Source organism: Schistocerca gregaria, chromosome 1 (assembly GCF_023897955.1).
Source record: "Schistocerca gregaria isolate iqSchGreg1 chromosome 1, iqSchGreg1.2, whole genome shotgun sequence".
NCBI lineage: Eukaryota > Metazoa > Arthropoda > Insecta > Orthoptera > Acrididae > Schistocerca > Schistocerca gregaria.
Genome location: NC_064920.1, coordinates 53,320,922 through 53,342,227, shown reverse-complemented (window position 1 = coordinate 53,342,227; position 21,306 = coordinate 53,320,922). Strand labels below are relative to the sequence as shown.

At 46.3% G+C, this 21,306-nt stretch overlaps 4 non-coding genes across 4 annotated transcripts; all 4 read left to right on the top strand.

The window, feature by feature from the left end:
• Window positions 1–10,802: 10,802 nt before the first annotated feature.
• Window positions 10,803–10,875, top strand: Trnak-cuu (transfer RNA lysine (anticodon CUU)). The gene has a single exon. It is a non-coding gene; the product is annotated as a tRNA-Lys (tRNA).
• Window positions 10,876–12,330: 1,455 nt separating this feature from the next.
• Window positions 12,331–12,403, top strand: Trnak-cuu (transfer RNA lysine (anticodon CUU)). Its single transcript has one exon. It is a non-coding gene; the product is annotated as a tRNA-Lys (tRNA).
• A 6,028-nt stretch (window positions 12,404–18,431) lies between these two features.
• On the top strand, window positions 18,432–18,504 carry Trnak-cuu (transfer RNA lysine (anticodon CUU)). Its single transcript has one exon. It is a non-coding gene; the product is annotated as a tRNA-Lys (tRNA).
• A 1,445-nt stretch (window positions 18,505–19,949) lies between these two features.
• Window positions 19,950–20,022, top strand: Trnak-cuu (transfer RNA lysine (anticodon CUU)). Its single transcript has one exon. It is a non-coding gene; the product is annotated as a tRNA-Lys (tRNA).
• The last annotated feature ends 1,284 nt before the right edge of the window (window positions 20,023–21,306 follow it).

Sequence of the window (21,306 nt, the reverse complement as noted above, 5' to 3'; positions counted from 1 at the left end):
CGGTTTTTTTTTCCAGTTCTGAAAAAGGAACATACCGTTTTAATGTAGCAACAGAGCAGTAGGAAACCGTCTGCATGTTTCTGTTGACCATTTTCTGCTTGGAGTTGCTCTTGAGCTTGAAACACACACAACAAGACCGGTGTTAACTAGCGAAATGGTCGGCAGAGGGCCGTCACGGCGAGTTTTGACTAGCACTTGCACATCTAGAACAACGTCGGAAAGTAACTCGTTCGGCTATTGAGTCACATCAAGTATGTGTGTTAATTTTGACGCCACTAGCTCTGCAGGTTGTTATGCAATTCCTTTACCTCTCAGAAATGATTATGAAATAAAAGTGAAGTACCTGACGAGTGTGACGTTAGGAAAACATTAGGCAGCATGGAGAGATTCTGTATGGGACCACCCAACCCAACCGAGTACTGTGTGACGTGCTAGTTCGGCAGGTATTCACCGAGGCAGCGGGCTACCTCAGTCGGTAGAGCATGTTATTCTTAATCCCAGGGTCGAGGGTTCGAGCCGCACGCTGTGCGAAACGGAATTTTGTTCCGCTGCAGATGAAAATTAGCGTTTTTCTGATTAACGTGATGTAATGGAAATAGCAACTTTTAACTTTGCCTACGTCTCTGTCAGTCGCAAGAAAACTGTATTTGAAGGTAAAAGTGATATTGTAGACATGTGTGAAAGACATGTTCTGCAATGCAAGTGTTGTTGTTTGGAGAGCACATCGGTTACGTGTCAGATGTGTAGCCAAGCAGTAATGGATCGCCATAGCTGCAAATAGTAGTCGGTAATATGAAGTGTTGTCAGCTCAAGTCTGATGATCCAGACGACCGTAAGGAGGAAGTACGCAAGAGTACCGCTAGGCCGCGCCTCTTTAGCTCAGTGGTAGAGCACTGGTCTAGTAAACCAGGGGTCGTGTGTTCCCATCCTCAGAGGAGGAAGACGAATTTTGGAAATCAGTTGCGCGTCGTGGCCGTATAGCAATCAGTATCTATGATGACGAACAATTAGCGATAAGCGTTTTATTAAGAATTACGCTCAGATGTGATTAAGGCGAATGGCCCAGATAAAGCATTTGCCAAAGCGGTACAGCATAAGGTGGGACGAGGCAGTCTGAATTACATTTTACAGATGAATTTCTCACATATCTCAGAGCCTCTCGCGGTCGCCGCCGTCGTCGTCGTCGTCGTCGTCGCCGCCGCCGCTTCTGCAGAAGTAGCAAATGGCCATGGTAGCAAATGCGGCGAGGGACGCCCTGCCTTCGATTCCGAATGCACAAAGTGTGTGGTCTTGTTTCCCAGTCTATATTTGGTCGGTCTCGTAAGAGGTTGAATGTAACGTTTGGGTGGGAAAGTGCAAGGGGCAGCGGCTGTGTGGAACGAAAACATTATTCCTCAGGGGGTGTGAGCGTTACGAGATGAGTCGTATACAAGTTATACTTGGTCGCTAGTGACCGTGTGGCCGAATGGATCAGGCGTCGGACTTCGGATCTGTAGATTACAGGTTCGAATGCTGTCACGCTCGGTTTTTTTTTTTCCAGTTCTGAAAAAGGAACATACCGTTTTAATGTAGCAACAGAGCAGTACGAAACCGTCTGCATGTTTCTGTTGACCATTTTCTGCTTGGAGATGCTCTTGAGCTTGAAACACACACAACAAGACCGGTGTTAACTAGCGAAATGGTCGGCAGAGTGCCGTCACCGCGAGATTTGACTAGCACTTGCACATCTAGAACAACGTCGGAAAGTAACTCGTTCGGCTTTTGAGTCACATCAAGTATGTGTGTTAATTTTGACGCCACTAGCTCTGCAGGTTGTTATGCAATTCCTTTACCTCTCAGAAATGATTATGAAATAAAAGTGAAGTACCTGACGAGTGTGACGTTAGGAAAACATTAGGCAGCATGGAGAGATTCTGTATGGGACCACCCAACCCAAACGAGTACTGTGTGACGTGCTAGTTCGGCAGGTATTCATCGAGGCAGCGGGCTAGCTCAGTCGGTAGAGCATGTTATTCTTAATCCCAGGGTCGAGGGTTCGAGCCGCACGCTGTGCGAAACGGAATTTTGTTCCGCTGCAGATGAAAATTAGCGTTTTTCTGATTAACGTGATGTAATGGAAATAGCAACTTTTAACTTTGCCTACGTCTCTGTCAGTCGCAAGAAAACTGTATTTGAAGGTAAAAGTGATATTGTAGACATGTGTGAAAGACATGTTCTGCAATGCTAGTGTTGTTGTTTGGAGAGCACATCGGTTACGTGTCAGATGTGTAGCCAAGCAGTAATGGATCGCCACAGCTGCAAATAGTAGTCGGTAATATGAAGTGTTGTCAGCTCAAGTCTGATGATCCAGACGACCGTAAGGAAGAAGTACGCAAGAGTACCGCTAGGCCGCGCCTCTTTAGCTCAGTGGTAGAGCACTGGTCTAGTAAACCAAGGGTCGTGAGTTCCCATCCTCAGAGGAGGAAGACGAATTTTCGAAATCAGTTGCGCGTCGTGGCCGTATAGCAAACAGTATCTGTGATGACGAACAATTAGGGACCAGCGTTTTATTAAGAGTTACGCTCAGATGTGATTAAGGCGAATGGCGCAGATAAAGCATTTGCCAAAGCGGTACAGCATAAGGTGGGACGAGGCAGTCTGAATTACATTTTACAGATGAATTTCTCACATATCTCAGAGCCTCTCGCGGTCGTCGTCGTCGTCGTCGTCGTCGTCGTCGTCGTCGTCGTCGTCGTCGTCGTCGCTTCTGCAGAAGTAGCAAATGGCCATGGTAGCAAATGCGGCGAGGGACGCCCTGCCTTCGATTCCGAATGCACAAAGTGTGTGGTCTTGTTTCCCAGTCTATATCTGGTCGGTCTCGTAAGAGGTTGAATGTAACGTTTGGGTGGGAAAGAGCAAGGGGCAGCTTCTGTGTGGAACGAAATCACTATTCCTCAGGGGTGTGAGCGTTACGAGATGAGTCGTATACAAGTTATACTTGGTCGCTTGTGACCGTGTGGCCGAATGGATAAGGCGTCGGACTTAGGATCTGAAGATTACAGGTTCGAATGCTGTCATGCTCGGTTTTTTTCCAGTTCTGAAAAAGAAACATACCGTTTTAATGTAGCAATTGAGCAGTACGAAACCGTCTGCATGTTTCTGTTGACCATTTTCTGCTTGGAGATGCTCTTGAGCTTGAAACACACACAACAAGACCGGTATTAACTAGCGAAATGGTCGGCAGAGTGCCGTCACCGCGAGTTTTGACTGGCACTTGCACATCTAAAACAACGTCGGAAAGTAACTCGTTCGGCTTTTGAGTCACATCAAGTATGTGTGTTAATTTTAACGCCACTAGCTCTGCAGGTTGTCATGCAATTCCTTTACCTCTCAGAAATGATTATGAAATAAAAGTGAAGTACGTGACGAGTGTGACGTTAGGAAAACATTAGTCAGCATGGAGAGATTCTGTATGGGACCACCCAACCCAAACGAGTACACTGTGACGTGCTAGACCGGCAGGTATCCACCGAGGCAGCTGGCTGGCTCAGTCGGTAGAGCATGATATTCTTAATCCCAGGGTCGTGGGTTCGAGCCCCACGATGGGCGGTACGGAATTTTGTTCCGCTGCAGATGTAAATTACCGTTTTTCTGATTAACGTGATGTAATGGAAATAGCGACTTTTGTCTTTGCCTACGTCTCTGTCAGTCGCAAGAAAACTGTATTTGAAGGTAAAGGTGATTTTGTAGACATGTGTGAAAGACATGTTCTGAAATGCAAGTGTTGTTGTTTGGAGAGCACATCGGTTACGTGTCAGATGTGTAGCCAAGCAGTAATGGATCGCCATAGCTGCAAATAGTAGTCGGTAATATGAAGTGTTGTCAGCTCAAGTCTGATGATCCAGACGACCGTAAGGACGAAGTACGCGCCTCTTTAGCTCAGTGGTCAGTCAGCCAGCGGCTGCGCTGGAGGTCGGACGTGCCGTGCTGTGTGCTGTGCTGCGTTAGCTCCGCGTGGTAAGTCTCTGCTCTTGCTGCAACGCGTGGCTGTCTATAGTATTTGTGTAGACATGAAAAAGAATTAAGAGATGTCGCAACCGCAACGAAAATATACTTTGAAATTCACGTTTGATCGCAACTTTGTCCGACCGAGGTCATTTGATGTTGAACAGTGGTTAGAGGATGATGTTAAAATAGGACTTGATGATATTATCGGCATACATTTCTCGATTATGAACAGTGTGGTTTTCGTGAAACTTGCCAGTCCAGAATTGTGTGAAAGGATAGTTCGATCTTGTGGTGGCATTCTGAAATTTAAACATGCTGACGGAAATGTTGGGGAGGTTACCGTTGCCCATGCTGGTCTCGGTATTCGGACAGTGCGAGTCTTTGAACTTCCCTTTGAAATTACAAGTGACCAGATAAATGCTGTTATTGCTCCATACGGGAAAGTTTTGAGTAATATTGCCGAACGGTGGTCTGCTGCACACAAATTCCCTGTTTTGAATGGTGTGCGCCAATTAAAAGTCGAATTGCAGAAGCACATTCCGTCGTTTATAAACGTCTGCGGATATAGAGCTGTTGTGATGTATGATGACCAACCGAAAACGTGTGCTGTCTAAATTTACCAGGCCACGTTCGTGCAGACTGTGTTCAAAGGCGAGTGGCGCAACTGCCTGCCGGCGATGCCGTCAGGCCCCCTGCTATGTCAACGCTGCCCGTGACATAAGTCGCCGTAGCGCGCGGTTTTGCAAGTGCCACTGCGCCCCCCGAAGTTACTACGAATACCGACCCACAAGCGACCGACCAACCGACCGACTCAGGTGTAGCATCTGTAGACACTCAACCCTCCTGCGAAGACATATCTGCTCCTGCCCTTGTCGCCGTGGAATCGCCCAATGAGGCAATGGATACGGACGCGACCTCAGTCGCTTCGGGTAGTGCTCCTCTGCATCCTGGAGCTTCTTTAGGAGGTATCAAAAGCGTATCAGGTGCACAGAAAACGGACTCGCAACCAGCCGTTTCTAGTGGTGGTCCTCCGAATCCTGCAGCTGCCTTAGGCACTGACCACAGTCCGTCAAGTGCAATGAAATCAGACCTGGCGTCAGTCACTTCGGGTAGTGCTACTTTGCAACCTGAGGCTTCTCCAGGTACCGTCCAAAGTCCACCACGAGACGCATCTCCCAAGAAATCTAAAAAACGGAGGATCGCGCGTCAAGGTGCAGAGCAGACTGCACCACAACTGCGTGAACAGGCGAAGCAAATAGGGGGCAAAATACGTCAATCTGCATCTGAGAACTTGCAGTGCAATCAACAGTCATCTAACGAAGACCCTGTGTCCTTGGATAGTACCTCAGGTTCTGCCAGTTTGCCCTCTGATGACGTAGCAATTACCCGAACCGAAGATAAAAATCACCAGCAAACACCTGAATATAGTGCACCACTTAATGACGAACCGATGAAAGGGCTGTCGAATCCGTGGGCCGACGATGTCGACGACACTACAAAGGAGGACGCAATTATGGACACCACAGGACCCGTTACAGTCACCACGATGGCCACACCACGAGATGACGTCGTCTTGAATGTCATCGCCGCGACGGATACTGTCCCAGACACGGAGAAGCCGACTGATCCCTTCCCAAGTCATGAATATTTCTAGTCTGAACGGTTTTACTGACTTGTGTCCACATGTCTCTCGGGTCAGATTTCTTAATGTTTTTTTTCGAAATGATATGTTGCCAGAGTTTTTCCTAATTACACTCCCGTCTTGGCTAACGTAGTTCCGTTGCAGGCCTATAAGATCGCTACGCTGAACATCAATAAAATTTGTAGCCCATTTAATTTACAAAATTTAAAAGATTTCCTGTAAGCAGCTGATGTGGACATTTTGTTTTTACAAGAAGTAACAAACATCGAACTTGACTTCATACAGGGGTATAATGCTATAGTCAATCCTGGAATTGGATGTGATTTGGGTACCGCATTTCTTTTCAAAGAGGGCGTCGTCATTACAGACGTAACAAAGCTGCCTAACGGCAGAGGCATTGCCGGCACGCTTTATAACACCAGGATTATTAATGTCTATGCCCCATCTGGTTCTACCAATCGGTGCCAACGAGCACAGTTTTTTAAGGAGGGAATTGTTCCTTTGTTTGGTGTACACTGCACCCATACCATCCTTGGAGGCTACTTTAACAGTGTCATACATGCCAAAGACCAAACTCCGAACTACAACAAATCGCCGGACCTGGAACGTATCGTCACCGACCTCCGTTTAACTGATTCGTGGGAGCAAAAGAACGGCGCGGCACCCGGCTTTACCCACCTCACTAATCATTCAGCGAGCCGGTTGGATCGAATATATGTCTCGCCCAATCTGAAACACCGCATCCTGCAGTCTGAAATTTGACCAACCGTTTTTTCAGACCACGCTGCATATATATGCACATTAAATTTCGAACGACAAGGAACCTGTCGATATAAAGGGCCATGGAAACTTAATGTTTCACACTTAAAAGATCCTGCCTGTCGAGAAGCCTTTCTCACCACTTGGAGAGCCTGCGAGGCCATACTCATCTCTTACCACTCGACTTTGGATTTATGGCTCAAATGCGCCAAACCTCAGATCCGGAGATGTTTCATCAACTACTCCCGGGAGAAGAGCTTTTGGCGGAAAAGAACGATAGAATTTTACTTTCATTGTCTCCGAGAACTCTACCTGCAAGGTGCTACAGCTATTGGGAACCATGGGAGAATTAAAAAAATCCAGGCAAAAATACTGACATTAAGGCGACAACAGCTTGAAGGATACCAAATAAGGTCAAGAGCAGAGACTGTGGCGCAAAAAGAAGCCACTTCGATATATCATGTGATTCGTGAAACTAAACGAGGATTCCGCAAAATACTGACGGAGCTTAAAACTGATAATGGAACCACCTTGACAATGCACAACGACATAAAAGCAGAAATACTAACCCATTTCGACAACTTGTTTTCACATAAAGAGGTAGACGAAAAAGAACAGGACGATTTACTGACCCACCTGCAAGGACGCGTTGGTAACGCGTACGCGGAAGCTCTAATAGCGGAGGCGACCGAAGACGATGTACACTATGCTGTCTATCAAAGTGCAAAAAATAAATCCCCTGGAGCTGACGGCATACCAGCAGAATTTTATCAAGTCTTCTGGGAACATATAAAACATAGAATTACATGCATCTGTAATGAACTTCTGAACCTCAATAAGGAGATACCGAAAGATTTTCGCGAAGGTATGATAGTGTTAATCGCAAAAAAATCGGCTGGCAAGAAATTTGGAAATTTGAGACCAATCACTCTGCTGAACAGTGTCTATAAAATTTTTTCGCGGCTCTTAGCCCACAGACTTAAAAATGTAATGGCCAGCGTCACCGGCCCATATCAGTCTAGCGTGGGCAAGGGTAGGAAAATTCAGCAGACGCTGTCCGACTAGCGCGACATAATTTCAATAGCAGAAGTATGTCGACTAAAATGTGCCATCGTGTCGTTAGATTTCGATAAAGCCTTCGACAGGATCAGCCACTCCTGCCTCCTGAAAACGATAGGCGCAATGGGTTTTCCGCCGAGATTCGTTGACCTCATACGACGTTTGGTAACGAATAACTCCTCCAGAATCATCATAAATGGACAGCCTAGCCGGCCAGTCGAGATCGCATGTTCCGTCAGGCAAGGTTGTCCGTTGTCCATGGCACTTTTTGCCATGGCCATCGAACCTTTGCTCGCTACCTTGACTCAGCGGTTACAAGGATTGCAAATACGAGGAAACAAAATAATATGTAAAGCTTATGCGGACGATGTTGGGTTTCTCGTTATGAATGTAGCGGAAGTCGAGACGGCAATGCACATAATAGAAAAATACGAACGAGGGTCAGCCGCGAGGTTAAACAAAACCAAGCCCGGCATATTCAATATCGGACGTGGCATTGGCATGCGCACACACGGTCAGTTACGTGAGCTAACAGCCTTGAAGTGTCTCGGCATTGATTTCCGAAAAAATATACGTCAAACTATTGCGGCCAACTATAGACAAGTACTAACTACCATACGAGCTAGTGTACGGACACATAGTATTCGACAATTAAATGAAATTCAGAGAGTGTCTTTAGCGAACGTCTCTATTACTTCCAAAGTCAATTATGGCGCCCAGATACTGCCAATACCCGCCGGCAACGCCAAACAAATTATGTCAGCAATAGACTATTTTGTGAGCCGTGGCCACATATTTAAAATCCAGTATGACACTCTGACGCTCGCCACTAATAATGGTGGCTTAAACTTAACGAATGTTACTAAAAAGTCGCAGGCTCTATACATCTCCAATACGTTTCAACAATGGAGACAATCCGGCAGCTGTATCGCCGCGCACTTGCTATCTGAAATGGCTTCAGATGACCTCTCTCCACCCATTAATGTGCAGCACATACCGAGCGGACTTTACCATTTACGATGGTTTTTAATAGAATATAGCTACCTACATTCAAGAATTCCGGAAAAAGACATGACAAACGTAAAAGAAATATATGGCAAATTGATGGGAGAAAAGAAGAACGACAAAATAGAACAAAACTATCCATGTTCTAACTGGAAAGTGATATGGGCAAATATTCATAACCGTAACTTAGCTACTCATCTGAAAGCAACATGGTACTTTGTTGTAAATAGGAAAGTTGCAACAAACTCGAAACTTCATACGATCCACTTAGCGGATTCGCCCTTGTGTGCAACGTGTAGTTTAATTGATAACGAAGAACATCGTTTCGTGTGTGACGAGGTTAAAGATATATGGCTGAATGTCCGACGAAAGCTGGCACTCATCCTTCGAACGTCACCTAACGCTATAACGCCTGCGGACTTTTTGACACCGGATGATGTACCCTTTCCTAACACGAAACGCAACGCAGTCAATTGGCTGAAAGCGAAAACGGTACATTACCTCTTCACGAAGGAAGAGAAAAGCCAAGAGGATTTTTGGATCTATCTGCTAACTGAGCATCACATGTTACTGAAGACTAGTAAATATAAAGAAACATACGCAAATTTTTTAATCAAGACCTTGATGTAAAAGAATTCACAAGAAATATCTGCGGACACAGAAGACAAACGTAAGAGAGTGTTCACCACTACTAACTTACTTTACAATCGTGGAAAAAAAATTATTTTAGTTTTTACCGGAATTGCCGTTCTTTGAGTTCAACGTTTATTAATTTATTTTTCAAGAAGCCATTATAAATAGTTGCTTCTAACCGAATATGGTTTGTTTTTTAAGCATTTTCAGAGAGAAGAGGCAGTTTCGGAATGCCCTCTGACGTTTCTTTGTCAAGGAAGCCTATTTGCTTTAAGTGTGACAACAAAAAACAGCGATGAAGAAGGAAACAAACTGAACATAACTTCTGTTTCTACCTACTGAAGACTTCATACTTTTTTCACATTATCAATAAGCCAAAAGAAGGGGTACATTAGTTCCTCCACGATAACGGGATTAACTTTGTCTCATCAGTTTATGGTTATGTACATGGCGTGAGAAGCCGACGCCGATGAAGGCGAATTATGGAGAGCGCAAGGATGGGCTAAAAGGGGTGATGGGAGGCCCAAAAAAAAAAAAAAAAAAAAAAAAAAAAAAAAAAAAAAAAAAAGTGGTAGAGCATTGGTCTAGTAAACCAGGGGTCGTGAGTTCCCGTCCTCAGAGGAGGAAGACGAATTTTGGAAATCAGTTGCGCGTCGTGGCCGTATAGCAAACAGTATCTGTGATGACGAACAATTAGCGACAAGCGTTTTATTAAGAATTACGCTCAGATGTGATTAAGGCGAATGGCGCAGATAAAGCATTTGCCAAAGCGGTACAGCATAAGGTGGGACGAGGCAGTCTGAATTACATTTTATAGATGAATTTCTCACATGTCGCCGCCGCCGCTTCTGCAGAAGTAGCAAATGGCCATGGTAGCAAATGCGGCGAGGGACGCCCTGCCTTCGATTCCGAATGCACAAAGTGTGTGGTCTTGTTTCCCAGTCTATATTTGGTCGGTTTCGTAAGAGGTTGAATGTAACGTTTGGGTGGGAAAGAGCAAGGGGCAGCGGCTGTGTGGAACGAAAACACTATTCCTCAGGGGTGTGAGCGTTACGAGATGAGTCGTATACAAGTTACACTTGGTCGCTAGTGACCGTGTGGCCGAATGGATAAGGCGTCGGACTTCGGATCTGAAGATTACAGGTTCGAATGCTGTCACGCTTGTGTTTTTAAAAAAAAAAAAAAAAAAAAAAAAGTGGGGCCAAATGGATAAGGCGTCGGACTTCGGATCTGAAGATTACAGGTTCGAATGCTGTCACGCTCGGTTTTTTTTCCAGTTCTGAAAAAGAAAAATACCGTTTTAATGTAGCAATTGAGCAGTACGAAACCGTCTGAATGTTTCTGTTGACCATTTTCTGCTTGGAGATGCTCTAGAGCTTGAAACACACACAACAAGTCCGGTGTTAACTAGCGAAATGGTCGGCAGAGTGCCGTCACCGCGAGTTTTGACTGGCACATGCACATCTAAAACAACGTCGGCAAGTAACTCGTTCGGCTTTTGAGTCACATCAAGTATGTGTGTTAATTTTGACGCCACTAGCTCTGCAGGTTGTCATGCAATTCCTTTACCTCTCAGAAATGATTATGAAATAAAAGTGAAGTACGTGACGAGTGTGACGTTAGGAAAACATTAGGCAGCATGGAGAGATTCTGTATGGGACCACCCAACCCAAACGAGTACAGTGTGACGTGCTAACCCGCAGGTATACACCGAGGCAGCCGGCTAGCTCAGTTGGTAGAGCATGATATTCTTAATCCCAGGGTCGTGGGTTCGAGCCCCACGCTGGGCGGAACGGAATTTTGTTCTGCTGCAGATGTAAATTACCGTTTTTCTGATTAACGTGATGTAATGGATATAGCAACTTTTAACTTTACCTTCAAATACAGTTTTCTTGCGACTGACAGAGACGTATGCAAAGGTGATTTTGTCGACATGTGTGAAAGACATGTTCTGAAATGCAAGTGTTGTTGTTGTTTGGAGAAAACATCGGTTACGTGTCAGATGTGTAGACAAGCACTAATGGATCACCATAGCTGCAAATAGTAGTCGGTAATATGAAGTGTTGTCAGCTCAAGTCTGATGACCCAGACGACCGTAAGGACGAAGTACGCAAGAGTACCGCGAGGCCGCGCCTCTTTAGCTCAGTGGTACAGCACTGGTCTAGTAAACCAGGGGTCGTGAGTTCCCATCCTCAGAGGAGGAAGACGAATTTTCGAAATCAGTTGCGCGTCGTGGCCGTATAGCAAAAAGTATCTGTGATGACGATCAATTAGCGACAAGCGTTTTATTAAGAATTACGCTCAGATGTGATTAAGGCGAATGGCGCAGATAAAGCATATGCCAAAGCGGTACAGCATATGGTGGGACGAGGTAGTCTGAATTACATTTTATAGATGAATTTCTCACATATCTCAGAGCCTCTCGCGGTAGTCGTCGTCGTCGTCGTCGTCGTCGTCGTCGTCGTCGTCGCCGCTTCTGCAGAAGTAGCAAATGGCCATGGTAGCAAAGGCGGCGAGGGACGCCCTGCCTTCGATTCCGAATGCACAAAGTGTGTCGTCTTGTTTCCCAGTCTATATTTGGTCGGTCTCGTAAGAGGTTGAATGTAACGTTTGGGTGGGAAAGAGCAAGGGGCAGCGGCTGTGTGGAACGAGAACACTATTCCTCAGGGGTGTGAGCGTTACGAGATGAGTCGTATACAAGTTATTCTTGGTCGCTAGTGACGGTGGGGCCAAATGGATAAGGCGTCGGACTTCGGATCTGAAGATTACAGGTTCGAATGCTGTCACGCTCGGTTTTTTTTCCAGTTCTGAAAAAGAAAAATACCGTTTTAATGTAGCAATTGAGCAGTACGAAACCGTCTGAATGTTTCTGTTGACCATTTGCTGCTTGGAGATGCTCTAGAGCTTGAAACACACACAACAAGTCCGGTGTTAACTAGCGAAATGGTCGGCAGAGTGCCGTCACCGCGAGTTTTGACTGGCACATGCACATCTAAAACAACGTCGGCAAGTAACTCGTTCGGCTTTTGAGTCACATCAAGTATGTGTGTTAATTTTGACGCCACTAGCTCTGCAGGTTGTCATGCAATTCCTTTACCTCTCAGAAATGATTATGAAATAAAAGTGAAGTACGTGACGAGTGTGACGTTAGGAAAACATTAGGCAGCATGGAGAGATTCTGTATGGGACCACCCAACCCAAACGAGTACAGTGTGACGTGCTAACCCGCAGGTATTCACCGAGGCAGCCGGCTAGCTCAGTTGGTAGAGCATGATATTCTTAATCCCAGGGTCGTGGGTTCGAGCCCCACGCTGGGCGGAACGGAATTTTGTTCCGCTGCAGATGTAAATTACCTTTTTTCTGATTAACGTGATGTAATGGAAATAGCAACTTTTAACTTTACCTTCAAATACAGTTTTCTTGCGACTGACAGAGACGTATGCAAAGGTGATTTTGTAGACATGTGTGAAAGACATGTTCTGAAATGCAAGTGTTGTTGTTTGGAGAGCACATCGGTTACGTGTCAGATGTGTAGCCAAGCAGTAATGGATCGCCATAGCTGCAAATAGTAGTCGGTAATATGAAGTGTTGTCAGCTCAAGTCTGATGATCCAGACGACCGTAAGGACGAAGTACGCAAGAGTACCACGAGGCCGCGCCTCTTTAGCTCAGTGGTAGAGCACTGGTCTAGTAAACCAGGGGTCGTGAGTTCCCATCCTCAGAGGAGAAAGACGAATTTTCGAAATCAGTTGCGCGTCGTGGCCGTATAGCCTACAGTATCTGTGATGACGAACAATTAGCGACAAGCGTTTTATTAAGAATTACGCTCAGATGTGATTAAGGCGAATGGCGCAGATAAAGCATATGCTAAAGCGGTACAGCGTAAGGTGGGACGAGGCAGTCTGAATTACATTTTATAGATGAATTTCTCACATATCTCAGAGCCTCTCGCGGTAGTCGTCGTCGTCGTCGTCGTCGTCGCCGCCGCTTCTGCAGAAGTAGCAAATGGCCATGGTAGCAAATGCGGCGAGGGACGCCCTGCCTTCGATTCCGAATGCACAGTGTGTGTGGTCTTGTTTCCCAGTCTATATTTGGTCGGTCTCGTAAGAGGTTGAATGTAACGTTTGGGTGGGAAAGAGCAAGGGGCAGCGGCTGTGTGGAACGAAAACACTATTCCTCAGGGGTGTGAGCGTTACGAGATGAGTCGTATACAAGTTATACTTGGTCGCTAGTGACGGTGTGGCCAAATGGATAAGGCGTCGGACTTCGGATCTGAAGATTACAGGTTCGAATGCTGTCACGCTCGGTTTTTTTCCAGTTCTGAAAAAGAAACATACCGTTTTAATGTAGCAATTGAGCAGTACGAAACCGTCTGAATGTTTCTGTTGACCATTTTCTGCTTGGAGATGCTCTTGAGCTTGAAACACACACAACAAGACCGGTGTTAACTAGCGAAATGGTCGGCAGAGTGCCGTCACCGCGGGTTTTGACTGGCACATGCACATCTAAAACAACGTCGGCAAGTAACTCGTTCGGCTTTTGAGTCACATCAAGTATGTGTGTTAATTTTGACGCCACTAGCTCTGCAGGTTGTCATGCAATTCCTTTACCTCTCAGAAATGATTATGAAATAAAAGTGAAGTACGTGACGAGTGTGACGTTCGGAAAACATTAGGCAGCATGGAGAGATTCTGAATGGGACCACCCAACCCAAACGAGTACAGTGTGACGTGCTAACCCGCAGGTATTCACCGAGGCAGCAGGCTAGCTCAGTTGGTAGAGCATGATATTCTTAATCCCAGGGTCGTGGGTTCGAGCCCCACGCTGGGCGAAACGGAATTTTGTTCTGCTGCAGATGTAAATTACCGTTTTTCTGATTAACGTGATGTAATGGATATAGCAACTTTTAACTTTACCTTCAAATACAGTTTTCTTGCGACTGACAGAGACGTATGCAAAGGTCATTTTGTCGACATGTGTGAAAGACATGTTCTGAAATGCAAGTGTTGTTGTTGTTTGGAGAAAACATCGGTTACGTGTCAGATGTGTAGACAAGCACTAATGGATCACCATAGCTGCAAATAGTAGTCGGTAATATGAAGTGTTGTCAGCTCAAGTCTGATGACCCAGACGACCGTAAGGACGAAGTACGCAAGAGTACCGCGAGGCCGCGCCTCTTTAGCTCAGTGGTAGAGCACTGGTCTAGTAAACCAGGGGTTGTGAGTTCCCATCCTCAGAGGAGGAAGACGAATTTTCGAAATCAGTTGCGCGTCGTGGCCGTATAGCAAAAAGTATCTGTGATGACGATCAATTAGCGACAAGCGTTTTATTAAGAATTACGCTCAGATGTGATTAAGGCGAATGGCGCAGATAAAGCATATGCCAAAGCGGTACAGCATATGGTGGGACGAGGTAGTCTGAATTACATTTTATAGATGAATTTCTCACATATCTCAGAGCCTCTCGCGGTAGTCGTCGTCGTCGTCGTCGTCGTCGTCGTCGCCGCCGCCGCCGCTTCTGCAGAAGTAGCAAATGGCCATGGTAGCAAAGGCGGCGAGGGACGCCCTGCCTTCGATTCCGAATGCACAAAGTGTGTCGTCTTGTTTCCCAGTCTATATTTGGTCGGTCTCGTAAGAGGTTGAATGTAACGTTTGGGTGGGAAAGAGCAAGGGGCAGCGGCTGTGTGGAACGAGAACACTATTCCTCAGGGGTGTGAGCGTTACGAGATGAGTCGTATACAAGTTATTCTTGGTCGCTAGTGACGGTGGGGCCAAATGGATAAGGCGTCGGACTTCGGATCTGAAGATTACAGGTTCGAATGCTGTCACGCTCGGTTTTTTTTCCAGTTCTGAAAAAGAAAAATACCGTTTTAATGTAGCAATTGAGCAGTACGAAACCGTCTGAATGTTTCTGTTGACCATTTTCTGCTTGGAGATGCTCTAGAGCTTGAAACACACACAACAAGTCCGGTGTTAACTAGCGAAATGGTCGGCAGAGTGCCGTCACCGCGAGTTTTGACTGGCACATGCACATCTAAAACAACGTCGGCAAGTAACTCGTTCGGCTTTTGAGTCACATCAAGTATGTGTGTTAATTTTGACGCCACTAGCTCTGCAGGTTGTCATGCAATTCCTTTACCTCTCAGAAATGATTATGAAATAAAAGTGAAGTACGTGACGAGTGTGACGTTAGGAAAACATTAGGCAGCATGGAGAGATTCTGTATGGGACCACCCAACCCAAACGAGTACAGTGTGACGTGCTAACCCGCAGGTATTCACCGAGGCAGCAGGCTAGCTCAGTTGGTAGAGCATGATATTCTTAATCCCAGGGACGTGGGTTCGAGCCCCACGCTGGGCGAAACGGAATTTTGTTCCGCTGCAGATGTAAATTACCGTTTTTCTGATTAACGTGATGTAATGGAAATAGCAACTTTTAACTTTGCCTACGTCTCTGTCAGTCGCAAGAAAACTGTATTTGAAGGTAAAGGTGATTTTGTAGACATGTGTGAAAGACATGTTCTGAAATGCAAGTGTTGTTGTTTGGAGAGCACATCGGTTACGTGTCAGATGTGTAGCCAAGCAGTAATGGATCGCCATAGCTGCAAATAGTAGTCGGTAATATGAAGTGTTGTCAGCTCAAGTCTGATGACCCAGACCACCGTAAGGACGAAGTACGCAAGAGTACCGCTAGGCCGCGCCTCTTTAGCTCAGTGGTAGAGCACTGGTCTAGTAAACCAGGGGTCGTGAGTTCCCATCCTCAGAGGATTAGGACGAATTTTCGAAATCAGTTGCGCGTCGTGGCCGTATAGCAAACAGTATCTGTGATGACGAACAATTAGCGACAAGCGTTTTATTAAGAATTACGCTCAGATGTGATTAAGGCGAATGGCGCAGAGAAAGCATATGCCAAAGCGGTACAGCATAAGGTGGGACGAGGCAGTCTGAAGTACATTTTATAGATGAATTTCTCACATATCTCAGAGCCTCTCGCGGTAGTCGTCGTCGTCGTCGTCGTCGTCGTCGTCGTCGTCGTCGCCGCCGCCGCCGCTTCTGCAGAAGTAGCAAATGGCCATGGTAGCAAATGCGGCGAGGGACGCCCTGCCTTCGATTCCGAATGCACAAAGTGTGTGGTCTTGTTTCCCAGTCTATATTTGGTCGGTTTCGTAAGAGGTTGAATGTAACGTTTGGGTGGGAAAGAGCAAGGGGCAGCGGCTGTGTGGAACGAGAACACTATTCCTCAGGGGTGTGAGCGTTACGAGATGAGTCGTATACAAGTTACACTTGGTCGCTAGTGACCGTGTGGCCGCATGGATAAGGCGTCGGACTTCGGATCTGAAGATTACAGGTTCGAATGCTGTCACGCTCGGTCTTTTTCCAGTTCTGAAAAAAAAACATACCGTTTTAATGTAGCAATTGAGCAGTACGGAACCGTCTGAATGTTTCTGTTGACCATTTTCTGCTTGGAGATGCTCTTGAGCTTGAAACACACACAACAAGACCGGTGTTAACTAGCGAAATGGTCGGTAGAGTGCCGTCACCGCGAGTTTTGACTGGCACATGCACATCTAAAACAACGTCGGCAAGTAACTCGTTCGGCTTTTGAGTCACATCAAGTATGTGTGTTAATTTTGACGCCACTAGCTCTGCAGGTTGTCATGCAATACCTTTACCTGTAAGAAATGATTATGAAATAAAAGTGAAGTACGTGACGAGTGTGACGTTAGGAAAACATTAGGCAGCATGGAGAGATTCTGTATGGGACCACCCAACCCAAACGAGTACAGTGTGACGTGCTAACCCGCAGGTATTCACCGAGGCAGCAGGCTAGCTCAGTTGGTAGAGCATGATATTCTTAATCCCAGGGTCGTGGGATCGAGCCCCACGCTGGGCGAAACGGAATTTTGTTCTGCTGCAGATGTAAATTACCGTTTTTCTGATTAACGTGATGTAATGGATATAGCAACTTTTAACTTTACCTTCAAATACAGTTTTCTTGCGACTGACAGAGACGTATGCAAAGGTGACTTTGTCGACATGTGTGAAAGACATGTTCTGAAATGCAAGTGTTGTTGTTGTTTGGAGAGCACATCGGTTACGTGTCAGATGTGTAGACAAGCACTAATGGATCACCATAGCTGCAAATAGTAGTCGGTAATATGAAGTGTTGTCAGCTCAAGTCTGATGACCCAGACGACCGTAAGGACGAAGTACGCAAGAGTACCGCGAGGCCGCGCCTCTTTAGCTCAGTGGTACAGCACTGGTCTAGTAAACCAGGGGTCGTGAGTTCCCATCCTCAGAGGAGGAAGACGAATTTTCGAAATCAGTTGCGCGTCGTGGCCGTATAGCAAAAAGTATCTGTGATGACGAACAATTAGCGACAAGCGTTTTATTAAGAATTACGCTCAGATGTGATTAAGGCGAATGGCGCAGATAAAGCATATTCCAAAGCGGTACAGCATATGGTGGGACGAGGTAGTCTGAATTACATTTTATAGATGAATTTCTCACATATCTCAGAGCCTCTCGCGGTAGTCGTCGTCGTCGTCGTCGTCGTCGTCGTCGTCGCCGCCGCCGCTTCTGCAGAAGTAGCAAATGGCCATGGTAGCAAAGGCGGCGAGGGACGCCCTGCCTTCGATTCCGAATGCACAAAGTGTGTCGTCTTGTTTCCCAGTCTATATTTGGTCGGTCTCGTAAGAGGTTGAATGTAACGTTTGGGTGGGAAAGAGCAAGGGGCAGCGGCTGTGTGGAACGAGAACACTATTCCTCAGGGGTGTGAGCGTTACGAGATGAGTCGTATACAAGTTACACTTGGTCGCTAGTGACGGTGGGGCCAAATGGATAAGGCGTCGGACTTCGGATCTGAAGATTACAGGTTCGAATGCTGTCACGCTCGGTTTTTTTTCCAGTTCTGAAAAAGAAAAATACCGTTTTAATGTAGCAATTGAGCAGTACGAAACCGTCTGAATGTTTCTGTTGACCATTTTCTGCTTGGAGATGCTCTAGAGCTTGAAACACACACAACAAGTCCGGTGTTAACTAGCGAAATGGTCGGCAGAGTGCCGTCACCGCGAGTTTTGACTGGCACATGCACATCTAAAACAACGTCGGCAAGTAACTCGTTCGGCTTTTGAGTCACATCAAGTATGTGTGTTAATTTTGACGCCACTAGCTCTGCAGGTTGTCATGCAATTCCTTTACCTCTCAGAAATGATTATGAAATAAAAGTGAAGTACGTGACGAGTGTGACGTTAGGAAAACATTAGGCAGCATGGAGAGATTCTGTATGGGACCACCCAACCCAAACGAGTACAGTGTGACGTGCTAACCCGCAGGTATTCACCGAGGCAGCCGGCTAGCTCAGTTGGTAGAGCATGATATTCTTAATCCCAGGGTCGTGGGTTCGAGCCCCACGCTGGGCGGAACGGAATTTTGTTCCGCTGCAGATGTAAATTACCGTTTTTCTGATTAATGTGATGTAATGGAAATAGCAACTTTTAACTTTACCTTCAAATACAGTTTTCTTGCGACTGACAGAGACGTATGCAAAGGTGATTTTGTAGACATGTGTGAAAGACATGTTCTGAAATGCAAGTGTTGTTGTTTGGAGAGCACATCGGTTACGTGTCAGATGTGTAGCCAAGCAGTAATGGATCGCCATAGCTGCAAATAGTAGTCGGTAATATGAAGTGTTGTCAGCTCAAGTCTGATGATCCAGACGACCGTAAGGACGAAGTACGCAAGAGTACCACGAGGCCGCGCCTCTTTAGCTCAGTGGTGGAGCACTGGTCTAGTAAACCAGGTGTCGTGAGTTCCCATCCTCAGAGGAGGAAGACGAATTTTCGAAATCAGTTGCGCGTCGTGGCCGTATAGCCAACAGTATCTGTGATGACGAACAATTAGCGACAAGCGTTTTATTAAGAATTACGCTCAGATGTGATTAAGGCGAATGGCGCAGATAAAGCATATGCCAAAGCGGTACAGCGTAAGGTGGGACGAGGCAGTCTGAATTACATTTTATAGATGAATTTCTCACATATCTCAGAGCCTCTCGCGGTAGTCGTCGTCGTCGTCGTCGTCGTCGTCGTCGCCGCCGCTTCTGCAGAAGTAGCAAATGGCCATGGTAGCAAATGCGGCGAGGGACGCCCTGCCTTCGATTCCGAATGCACAGTGTGTGTGGTCTTGTTTCCCAGTCTATATTTGGTCGGTCTCGTAAGAGGTTGAATGTAACGTTTGGGTGGGAAAGAGCAAGGGGCAGCGGCTGTGTGGAACGAAAACACTATTCCTCAGGGGTGTGAGCGTTACGAGATGAGTCGTATACAAGTTATACTTGATCGCTAGTGACGGTGTGGCCAAATGGATAAGGCGTCGGACTTCGGATCTGAAGATTACAGGTTCGAGTGCTGTCACGCTCGGTTTTTTTCCAGTTCTGAAAAAGAAACATACCGTTTTAATGTAGCAATTGAGCAGTACGAAACCGTCTGAATGTTTCTGTTGACCATTTTCTGCTTGGAGATGCTCTAGAGCTTGAAACACACACAACAAGTCCGGTGTTAACTAGCGAAATGGTCGGCAGAGTGCCGTCACCGCGAGTTTTGACTGGCACATGCACATCTAAAACAACGTCGGCAAGTAACTCGTTCGGCTTTTGAGTCACATCAAGTATGTGTGTTAATTTTGACGCCACTAGCTCTGCAGGTTGTCATGCAATTCCTTTACCTCTCAGAAATGATTATGAAATAAAAGTGAAGTACGTGACGAGTGTGACGTTAGGAAAACATTAGGCAGCATGGAGAGATTCTGTATGGGACCACCCAACCCAAACGAGTACAGTGTGACGTGCTAACCCGCAGGTATTCACCGAGGCAGCCGGCTAGCTCAGTTGGTAGAGCATGATATTCTTAATCCCAGGGTCGTGGGTTCGAGCCCCACGCTGGGCGGAACGGAATTTTGTTCCGCTGCAGATGTAAATTACCGTTTTTCTGATTAACGTGATGTAATGGAAATAGCAACTTTTAACTTTACCTTCAAATACAGTTTTCTTGCGACTGACAGAGACGTATGCAAAGGTGATTTTGTAGACATGTGTGAAAGACATGTTCTGAAATGCAAGTGTTGTTGTTTGGAGAGCACATCGGTTACGTGTCAGATGTGTAGCCAAGCAGTAATGGATCGCCATAGCTGCAAATAGTAGTCGGTAATATGAAGTGTTGTCAGCTCAAGTCTGATGATCCAGACGACCGTAAGGACGAAGTACGCAAGAGTACCACGAGGCCGCGCCTCTTTAGCTCAGTGGTAGAGCACTGGTCTAGTAAACCAGGGGTCGTGAGTTCCCATCCTCAGAGGAGGAAGACGAATTTTCGAAATCAGTTGCGCGTCGTGGCCGTATAGCCAACAGTATCTGTGATGACGAACAATTAGCGACAAGCGTTTTATTAAGAATTACGCTCAGATGTGATTAAGGCGAATGGCGCAGATAAAGCATATGCCAAAGCGGTACAGCGTAAGGTGGGACGAGGCAGTCTGAATTACATTTTATAGATGAATTTCTCACACATCTCAGAGCCTCTCGCGGTAGTCGTCGTCGTCGTCGTCGTCGTCGTCGTCGTCGTCGTCGTCGTCGCCGCCGCTTCTGCAGAAGTAGCAAATGGCCATGGTAGCAAATGCGGCGAGGGACGCCCTGCCTTCGATTCCGAATGCACAGTGTGTGTGGTCTTGTTTCCCAGTCTATATTTGGTCGGTCTCGTAAGAGGTTGAATGTAACGTTTGGGTGGGAAAGAGCAAGGGGCAGCGGCTGTGTGGAACGAAAACACTATTCCTCAGGGGTGTGAGCGTTACGAGATGAGTCGTATACAAGTTATACTTGGTCGCTAGTGACGGTGTGGCCAAATGGATAAGGCGTCGGACTTCGGATCTGAAGATTACAGGTTCGAGTGCTGTCACGCTCGGTTTTTTTCCAGTTCTGAAAAAGAAAAATACCGTTTTAATGTAGCAATTGAGCAGTACGAAACCGTCTGAATGTTTCTGTTGACCATTTTCTGCTTGGAGATGCTCTTGAGCTTGAAACACACACAACAAGACCGGTGTTAACTAGCGAAATGGTCGGCAGAGTGCCGTCACCGCGGGTTTTGACTGGCACATGCACATCTAAAACAACGTCGGCAAGTAACTCGTTCGGCTTTTGAGTCACATCAAGTATGTGTGTTAATTTTGACGCCACTAGC